Raw genomic sequence first — 6,887 nt, 5'->3', positions numbered from 1 at the left:
TTCACAAACAGCCCAGCCATACAGTTTTATTCCTTAAAATAATTTTTTTTAATAATCTGTAACCATTTACTACTTAATAAGACTAATTTAAACAACTCATCAATCTGTACATTACTGATAGAAAAGATAATAGCCTAAGGCAAGAGTTTTGAGTCCAGACCTTAGTCACTATCAGGAAAACCAGATTTGTCTGACACCTCTCGTTATGTTTATTATAGTGATTTGGCTTAATGGTGACTGATACGTTCATAACGAAAGAAAGTTTTCTAAACTAAATTATTTTTCTTTCTCTTTTATTCTCTCATATATTACATCCCGACCGCAGTTTCCCCTTTCTCTCCTTCCCCCAGTCTCTCCCCATCCCCACTTTCCCTCTCCTCCATATCCACACTCCCTCTGCCTTCCCTCAGAAAAGAACAGGCTTCCAAGGGGCATCAAACAAACATGGCGTAACAAGCTATAAGACCAAGCACAAACCATCACATCAAGGCTGGACGAGACAACCCAGGAGAATTAGGGTCCCACAAGCTACATAATGCAGATTTCTAGGTCAGATTTCTTTAAAGATACTGGTCTCGTGTTCTCTGCAGCTAAGGTCCTCAGCTCTCCAGCTGCCTTATGCTACTTTGAGCCGATCAGCACTGTAGATACATCAAGGACATTCCATTCAATCCATCAGCCATGAGCAAGTGCAAAGGAGTCTTGGAGTCTTGGAGATGAAATTTCATGGTAGAGAAATTGCTTAGCACAAGACCCTAGATTCAATCCCAGCACCATAAGAGATTGAAAATAATTTATGAAAGCCAGTTCACTCTGTTTGGTGGGACCAGTCATTATTGTGACAGCTGTGAGGTAAAGGTAAAAAGCAGTCACTCTGATCTGTGACAGATTATCATCCAGGAATTAAACAGTGATTCAGCAGTGACCTGACTAACATTCCCATCTCAGCCATGTCTGAGGTCTATGTGTCATCAACTGCAGGCACAGAGATGCGGCTCCCCACTGTCTCTTTGGGGAGGGGGGAAATTGAAGAGGGTTCCCCCCCCCAAAGAACCCCACTCAAGTAAATGCAGGGTTTTTAGCTTTAACACAGAAAAGAATTTCAGAAAGAGCCCGTATAAAGCAGAGTTGGGTTTATTAAAAGAGATTTGAAATGGATTTTAAGAACAGAGTTAAAGAGAGAGGTACTTGGGAAGCAAAGGAAATACACACAAAGCACGAGGCTGGGCATCTCTAAGAGTCAGCCACAGTTACATCTTAGCAGTAAACATTTGGTAGCTCTCTTTATACATTAGAAGGTTGCTAAGAGGCCCACTCCTGTAGGGAGAACCTCTTGTACTGGGTAGAAGCATCAACTGTCAATAAAAAGTTGATGGCCTATTAGCAAAATAGATTAGAAGGTGGGACATCTGCCAGAGAGAGGAACTCTGGGAGTTAAGTCAGGTAAAGAAGATTTGCTACCTGAACTCTTAAAAAGTCAAGGCATGAAGCTGAGGAGAGGTAACCAGTCATATGGCAGAACTTAGACTAGGTTAAACGGGATAACTGAGTTCTGAGTTAGTGGGAACAAGCCCAAGCTTATGGCCTGGCCATTTAGTCATAAACAATTAAGTGTTGGAGTCATTATTTGGGAATTGGGGTACAGGTAGAGAAGACGGTAGGTACACACTCCCTCTCTCTGATAAGTGAAATCATACCTTTGAAGATGCCTTGAATGAAATTACAATCTGATAAACTAAAACCAGAAGGCACTAGAGTTGTACCAGGGTTTAGGACATGACCTTTACTATAAATGGGGTTTCTGGTGAGATTTCTGCAGTTGGGAAGGGAGAGCTATCAATTGCTTTCGACTTCCTGATTCTTGGTTGAGAGGTTCCAACAAGACTGGAGAGAGGAACTGCTTTTTTTTTCCTCACGTCTACAATCTTTCATCCTGCCTCACATGGGTTCTGTCAGCCACTGTGTATTAGACACACCATCCCATTTATAAATGCCTAGTAAGGAGGATGTTCGGTCCCATTCGTACTCTAATTGTAAGATATCCTAATGAAGGAATATGCATGTTACATGGGCGTTTACCTAAAGATGGGTAAACCCCTCAAAGTTTTATCAATGACTATGGAGTGATAAAGAAGCTAATAGTGTGATGAATCCTTGCCAAGGGGGAAAAAAAGAAAACCTAGTTTGCTACTTGCTCTCTGTTTTCTACATATAGTCTCTACATCTGTGATGCTCTGTGTGGTCCAAAGGATGATCTACTACACTTTGCTTTCTGTTTTGAATGACTAGGTTTTTTAAGTATATGGCGAGTAAAGGAAAAGAGTAAGTACCAGTTAGAAAGAAGCAGTGACAGACAGCAAAGAGTCATCAAATCAGGCATTCACAACACCCAGTAGAGACTACAGGAGTAACCCGGCTAAGAGCAAAGGAAATGTAACATCATCAGATCCGAGCTTGCAAACATCTTGCAGAACACAGGTGGGGAAGCCCTGGGACAGTCCGCTGGAGCTACCCATAAATCCAGTGTTGTGGGAAGAATGGAGCAGTCGATACACAGACAAGCTCCTGATTTCCCACTGCCTCGTGGCCATTTCTATGTCACTGGAGAAACATTGTAACCTATGTTGGGAAGTGGTTCGCCTTCTAGCTGTTCACAAGAACTCGTTTTCACTCACTGGAGAAACATTGTAACCTATGTTGGGAAGTGGTTTGCCTTCTAGCTGTTCACCAGAACACATTTCCGTGTGCTTTTCTTGCTGTTCTCTTCCTGTACTATCACAGAATTGGAGCAGACAACCCATCCCGATGCAAGGAGCCTCGGGAGACACTTTGAAACAGATACACCTGGATCTGAAATGGGATGGGGGAGGGGAAAGCCTACTTTCAGAGCCAGCTTCCGAGTGAGCTCAGGCGACACCTGACAGGTTGCCCATATACTGTCCATTACAGCAAAGTGTCCAAAATACCCAGCAATTAAAACATCAAGGAGGTCTCAGCTCAGACACGGACAACGGCTGCTTAAAAGTTCCAGCTGAGAAACACACTTGCCAGGGCAGAAATGAGCATCAGGCTCTTCAAAACTATAAAAACCCTTGAATCGAGGCAGGATTTAATTAAAAAGCACATTGGCCCTGGGCAAAAGTAACTTCTGAGCCTCACCTCTTCCTGTGCTCCTTCTTCTGCTCTTGTATTCTTTATTTGTCTTTAAAGACCCAACCCAGACCCCAGCTTCCTCAGAACACTCTGTGGGGTCACAGGTTATTTTTGCCTCAAATCTATTTTCGCATATAATACACTGTCATGTAACTTAAGCTTGTCTCCGAAATTATGTTGTTTGAAGCAGAGACGGTATGGTTTCTTTCTTTACAGGTCACAGTGTCTGGAACCTTGTTTGGCCACACAAGGTATGTTGTAAATGCTCGGTCTTAGTATCAAAAGTCTTGAATGGGCCGGGCAGTGGTGGCGCACGCCTTTAATCCCAGCACTTGGGAGGCAGAGGCAGGTGTATTTCTGAGTTCGAGGCCAGCCTGGTCTACAGAGTGAGTTCCAGAACAGCCAAGGCTGTACAGAGAAACCCTGTCTCAAAAAAACCAAAAAAAAAAAAAAAAAAAAAGTCTTGAATGCCAAGTTGCTGGCAAGCTGAGGTCCAGATTTTCAAAATCTAGTTCATCTTAATACAGTCTATCTAAAGCAACCATAGAGATGACACGTCACAGTAAAAAGAATAAAAGAATAGTTGTGGCTTGCTTCCCAATGTAGTTTAATTAGCAGAGTCATGAGATAAAGACCACGCTCTGAAGTTAAGACCACGTGTATCAATGATGTCCGAGTCTTCAGTTATAGGCATTCTTCTTTCCCCACTATCTGTCTCTCTCAAAACATCCCTAGCTCTTTATCTCACGCCCTCACGAAGCCTTCTGACTGCTCTCCTGGTGACAGGTCCGTCTCTGACTATTCCATGCTGCTACTCTCAGACTGAGCAAGTCTTTCTTCAAAGCTCAGGAAACTCAATAGTCACAAGTAAGGCTGACCTCCTGCACAGAGAAAGCAAGGACCTCAAATCAAGGCAAGAAGTGTAGTAATGGCTATCCCATAGGCTGTGGGAGGCTTTAAGGCCGGCCGTGACAGACAGATAGTGATGGGTCTCTAACCCTAGGTAAGTGCTGAAACATACAGATAATGCTGCCATTATTATGGGCTTGATTTAATTGCCCTTTTACATTTTTTAATGTGTGTACATGTGTGTGTGTGTGTGTGTGTGTGTGTGTGAGAGAGAGAGAGAGAGAGAGAGAGAGATAGAGACTATAGGATCACATGTAGAGATAAGAAGGCAACTTATGGGAGTCAGTCTCCCTTTCAAACTGAGGTGGTCAGGCTCAGGGACAAACACTTTTACCTGCTGAGTGACGTGGCCAGCCCTAACTGTCCTTTCTTGATGTCTGAGTTGATGATTTATTTTGTTCTGCTGGTTCTTATCATGTTTTATTCAGGAGTTTTTCTGGTCTTTGCCATCCTCCGCCATTACAAGTCCCTCAGCAGATGAGGTGGGAACTTGACAGCCATCCTGTCCACTCTCCGAGGCTGAGCTGGTAATAATACAGACATCATGCTGACCCGTTCCTGGTCAGCTGATTCTCACCTAAGAGAGCCAGCATGCAGATACTGTCCATCTTCACGTGCTCATTTCTCCTTCCTCCTGGTGAGCTGCTTCGGAGTCACTCTGTACCTTTAAAAGGCACATGACGTTGAAATAAAGAACTGAAAGCCAAAATAAGGTTCACAGGCTGTTCTATGTAATTCTGATTAGAACTCCAGTGAGATGGTAGTATCGATTTAAATTCACTGGATGAAATGAAGTAATAAGGCTTGAAGATTATGTGTGGGTACCAATTATCTACACTCTTTTATCCTCTCTGGCCCAGTCACCTCCCTTCACCATTGCCATAAAGAGCTGAGAAATGGAATATGTAAATACTGCTGTCTATTTTTTTTAAGCTGTAACTAAGAGGTTACAACAAGGAGGAGAATATCTTCCAGGCATTCTCCATCTAGAATACCATTTTTTTACCCAGATGCTCTGTCAAGAATGAGATTTCTTCCCACTTCTGGATGACTCTTGTCTCAGTCCACATACCTCTTAAGGATGAAAGGATGACATCGAAGGATGATATCTGTGTCTCACACAATAACAAGAGCTAATTTTCTTTTTTTTTTAAATAATAAGATGTATTTAAAAAGTATGGGTGGTTGGGAAAAGTGGGAGGAATGAGAGAAAGGGGAAAATTATGCAAATACAGTGTTCATATATAAAATTCTCAAAAAGGAATCCAGTTTTTTAAAATGTTCAACAGATCAACTAGCATTTTACAATATGAAAATAAATTTGACCTATAATTATGTTAAAGGACATTTTAACTCACTACAAACTTTGAAGTTTAAAATGAGATCCATAAAAATCATTCTACCCAGCACAAAAACCACAATAACGTTTCTAATGCCAAATGAAGAACTCGAACCCAACCCAAGTGAGGATGGCTACATTCTTTCCTCTCTCTGAGATTCAGGTGGTTTCTCTAGGACTTTTTATATCACCACACTGTCTTCTCTTTGCTACTTCATTTGACAAACTGGAATTGAAATCTTCTGAGCTGCAGTTAAACACATGTATCCTCTTGACAAATACCTCTTTGTTACAATGAACTTGGCCTTCTCCAGAGAACCAAACAAATAAAGGAGCACAACCACGAAGTAGGGATTTGCTAAACTTACCGTGCTCTTTCTTCGTGATTTCCCTCTAGCCCCTCCTCCACTCAGGGCGGTTCAGCGAGAACCTGATGACCAGTGAGCCTGCGCCTCGCACGCATAAAGGGATGATCAAGCATAGTCCCTGACCATCACATAAATAATCTAGTGGGCATTTATTTCATTTACACCACTCCATAGCAGTATACCAGTATGTGTGCACGTTATATTAAAAAGTTATGTGGCATTTGTAAAATAGGATACAGAGTTTCAGACAAATGGCTTTGGTTTCAGCCCCATCTAATGTTCGCAGGCAGCCATCAGTCACTTAGTTTTGTAATTTGCATGATTCCACCTGCCCACTCCACAACCTACTGAATCAATTTTGAACACTTAACCAATAAAAGCAACCCATAAACCAGGGGGAGCCAATCATCTTCATTACTATTCTCTCAATCTCTCATTCTCTCTCTTTCTCTCTCATTCTCCCTCTCTCTCTTTCTCTCTTCTCTCTCTGTCTCTCTCTCTCCATCCTATCTCTCTCTTTCTCTCTCTCTCATTCTCTCTCTTTCTCTCTCATTCTCCCTCTCTCTTTCTCTCTTCTCTCTCTGTCTCTATCTCTATCCTCTCTCTCTCTCTCTCTCTCTCTCTCTCTCCTTCGTCCCCATCCTTGGATGTGCTAGTTATATTTTTTTATCAACTACACAAGCTAGAGTCAAATGAGAAAAGGGAAATTTAATTGAAATTTAATTGCCTCATAGAAAGCAAGCTAAAGCAGAGAGAGACTACGTATAATCAAGCTGTAAAGGAACAGAATCTGTGAATTTGTTTCTATAAGCGTGAGCCAGTCACAAACAAGAACACAGCCTGGTAGACCATGCAGTTACCTCAAATCCTGCTTTCTGAACACATAACTCTGCCATGTGACTTTTTATAGGTGATCTTGTAAGGAAAGTTCACTTTCTCTGTCCATTGAATTCTATCCACTCCTATTGAGTTGCTTTAGTCACTCTTTTTAAGTTCCGGTGTAGCCCCATCTCTTGCTATTGTTTGGTCACTAGGGTTTACAAGAACACTGGCCTAAACCACTAAAGATGAGAATCCAGGAAGAACAAAGATGTGTTGGTCATTGGAGGATCTGCAAC

Source organism: Arvicanthis niloticus, chromosome 13, assembly GCF_011762505.2.
Source record: "Arvicanthis niloticus isolate mArvNil1 chromosome 13, mArvNil1.pat.X, whole genome shotgun sequence".
Classification (NCBI taxonomy): domain Eukaryota; kingdom Metazoa; phylum Chordata; class Mammalia; order Rodentia; family Muridae; genus Arvicanthis; species Arvicanthis niloticus.
Note: the sequence above shows the minus strand (reverse complement) of the source record.